This window comes from Pan paniscus, chromosome X, assembly GCF_029289425.2.
Source record: "Pan paniscus chromosome X, NHGRI_mPanPan1-v2.0_pri, whole genome shotgun sequence".
NCBI lineage: Eukaryota > Metazoa > Chordata > Mammalia > Primates > Hominidae > Pan > Pan paniscus.
In genome coordinates this window covers 127567242-127570491 of record NC_073272.2, presented here as the reverse complement: position 1 = coordinate 127570491, position 3250 = coordinate 127567242, and the positions used below count along the sequence as shown (strand labels likewise).

Below are 3250 nucleotides of genomic sequence, written 5' to 3'. Positions count from 1 at the left end.
ACTAGTTGCTTGAAGACCCCTGCCCTCTGATGCTCACCGAGGACAACTGTGGCCTTGTCTGGATTGTTACACAGAGGGCAATCATCCCTGAAATTGTTACAGCAGATCCTGGGTCTACAGAAAGGAGACAAGACTCAGGGATTGAGGATGGGGTATTTTAGTGGATTGGAGGCTGCCAGCTAGCTCTGCCTGGGTGACAACCTGAGAATTTTGGAACCCTGTGGCCTTAAAACTTCCAAAGGTGTCTGTTTTCTCATAAAGTAACCTAAGTGTTCTTTCTTTATTTTGGGGAAGTCCAGAAGAACATGCTATAGACATGTTTAATCCACATATATTAGATGTGCCAGCTGTAATTTTTAACAATGGTTCAAGATTCTGCAACGCAGCCTGTCTGGAGAGATTGGACACCACCATGTCAACAACTCCATCTTGGGACGTCCTAAATGCAACATGCCTTCAGCAAGACCCAACCAGAAGTATTTCAGGGGGCAAGAACCCTTATACAAGTAGGAGGACTTATATCTGCACTACCCCAATGAGTGTGGGCTGGTACCAGGATGGGATGACGTGGAGAAACTCTGGAAACATCTCTTTGAGTGGGAGCCCAGAAAGAAACCCAGCCAACAGCCTGTACTCATGATTGAGCCCTCTCAGAACCCTAGAGAAATTTGAGAAAAGCTTGCAGAAATGATGTTTGAGAACTTCAGTGTCCCTGCTTTCTACCTGTCTAACCATGCAGTGGCAGCACTCTGCCGCTGCCTGTGTTACAGGCCTGATGGTGGATAGTGGAGATGGGGTCACTTGCACTGTCCACATCTATGAGGGTTACTCCCTGCCTCATGCAGTCACTGAGCTCTTTGTAGCAGGGAGGGACATCATAAAGCACCTCACCTGGCTCCTCTTTGCTAGTGGGTGTACTTTTCCTTGCATACTCTACAAGGCTTTGGTAAATAACATCAACGGGAAGCTGTGCAACATCGCCTTGGAGCCACATAAAAAGCTATGCGAGAGGCCGGAGACATCCTGAGAGAATACAAACTGTCAGATGGGAATGTCATCCACATTGGGGACCAACTGTATCAAGTGCCCGAAGTTCTATTTGCCCCTACAAGCTGGGAATCCACAGCCCGGGACTCTCAATAATGGCCTCCAGCAACATAATGAACTGTGACACTGACATCCAGAAGAAAGTTTTTGCAGAGATTGTACTGTCTGGGGGCACCACTCTCTTTTCTGGGCCAGAGGAAAGGCTCATGAAAGAACTGGAACAGCTAGCTTCCAAAGGTACTTACATCAAAATTATGGCTTCTGTTGTTCGATGCTTCTTTGTGTGGATTGGTATATCCATTCGTGACCTCTCTGAGCAGTTTCAAACAAATGTGGGTTACCTCTGCAGATTTTAGTGATTATGGGACATCTGTGGTTCAGAGAAGATGCTTTTAAAGATCCTTGAGCTCAGGGAACAACCCTATAGGTGAGATCACAGAAGCACCAGTGGGAGGTGCCACTGTCCTTAAGGCTTTTTCAGGATGTTGAATAAAAGTGTTTTCACATTTTATGTTTCTATATACTTTTCTTTGCACATTGTTGTAAATGTTGTGCAAGTATCTATTTGAGTCCCCACTGAATTCCTTTGGCTATATACCGGTAAGTGTATTTTATGGGTCATTTACTAATTCTTTTTTTTAACTTTTTGAGGACTGCCAGAGTGCTTTTCCAGTAGCCTCACCATTTTACACTCCCATCATCAATGTAAGAGTATTTTATTCTCCTTGTTGAAAACACTGCTAGTTTTCTTGTTTTTTCAATAATAGCCATTCGAAAGTGGTATCTCATTGTGATTTTTATTTGCATTACCATAATGGTTAGTGGTGTCTAGCATTTTTTTATGTGCTTATTTACTATTTATATATCTTCTTTGGAGAAATATTTAGTCAGTCCTTAGCCTATTTTTTAATTGGCTTGTGTGTAGTTTGGCAGTCTAGTTTAGGAGTTCTTTATATAGTCCAGATATTACACTGCTATAATATATGTGAGTTTTATTCTCCTGTTTATTGGTTTGGCTTTCTACTCTCTTGACATTATCATTTGATGTGCAAAAATTAATTTTGTTAAAGTCCAATTTATTTTTTTCTTCATTTTCATTTGGTATCATATTTAGGAAACCATTGCCAATTTCAAGGTCATGAAGATTTACTCCTATGTTTTCTTCTGAGAATCTTATGATGTCAGTTCTTACATTTAGGGTTTTTATTCATTTTGAGTTAATTTTTTTATGCAGCATGAGATAATTGTCCAGCTTCATTCTTTTGTATATGACTATCCTGTTTTTCCAACACTATCGAAGATACTGTTTTTTCCCATTGTATGGTCTTGACACCCTTGTTGAAAATCAATTGAACTTATATGTATAGGTTTGTTTCTGAACTCTCAATTCGATTCCATTAATATATAAGCTTATCTTTATGCTACGACCACACTGATTTTATTACAGTTGCTTTACAGTAAATTTTGTAATTAGGAAGTGTGAGTTCTCCAATTTTGTTCTGCATTTTCAGAATTAATTTGGTTATTTGGGGTCCCTTGAAATCCTTAAAATCCAATAGATTTGGATTTTAGAACAGGTTTCTCTATTTTTGTAACAAACACCATTAAAATTTTAATAAGGAATGTGTTGAATTTGTATATCACATTTTTAGTATCGTCATCTTAATAATGCCAAGTATTCCAATACATGCATAAAGGATATATTTTGACATATATGTGTATCTTTGACTTTTTTCAGCAATGTTTTCCAGTTTTCAGTGTACACATTTTGTGCCTAAGTTCATTCTTAATTATGATTTTATTCTGTTGTAAATTGAATTAATTCATTTTCTTTTCAGGCTGGTTTTTAATAATGTATAGAAATATAACTGATATATGCTTGTTGATTTCATATCCTACAAGCTGGCTAAATTTGTTTATTAGCTCTAATGTTTCTGTGTATATTTTTATTCCTTAGAATTTTCTACATGTAAGTACATATCGTCTGTAAACAGAGATAATTTTACTTCTCCCTTTCCAGTTTAGATGCATTTTTAAATCTTGTTCTTGCTAAATTGATCTGGGTACAACTTTCAGTACTATACTTGAATAGGAATTGGGAAAGTAGCCATCCTTTTTTTCTTCCTGATCTTAGGGTCAAATCTTGTAATCTCTCTCTATTGAGTATGATGTTAGCTGTAGGTTTTTCATATGTGGTCTTTGT

The 3250-nt window shown here is 38.0% G+C and overlaps 1 pseudogene; it reads left to right on the top strand.

Moving 5' to 3' along the window:
• The first annotated feature begins 316 nt into the window (after positions 1-316).
• Positions 317-1566, top strand: LOC100981470 (actin-related protein T1-like; annotated as a pseudogene).
• The last annotated feature ends 1684 nt before the right edge of the window (positions 1567-3250 follow it).